Below are 247 nucleotides of genomic sequence, written 5' to 3' on the forward strand. Positions count from 1 at the left end.
GTAACTCAAACAATCTTCTGCTAAAACTAAATTAAGGAGTTATAGTTAGATGATTATGGCAAAACCTTCCTTTAAGTGTGTTTAAGTAAAAAAACACAGGCAATAAAAACATGTACAGTGGGGCAAAAAAGTATTTAGTCAGCCACCAATTGTGCAAGTTCTCCCACTTAAAAAGATGAGAGGCCTGTAATTTTCATCCTAGGTACACTTCAACTATGAGAGACAGAATGGGGGGAAAGAATCCAGG

The sequence above is a fragment of the Notothenia coriiceps genome, unplaced genomic scaffold (assembly GCF_000735185.1).
Source record: "Notothenia coriiceps isolate Sejong01 unplaced genomic scaffold, NC01 NC01_scaffold00027463, whole genome shotgun sequence".
NCBI classification, from domain to species: Eukaryota; Metazoa; Chordata; class Actinopteri; order Perciformes; family Nototheniidae; genus Notothenia; species Notothenia coriiceps.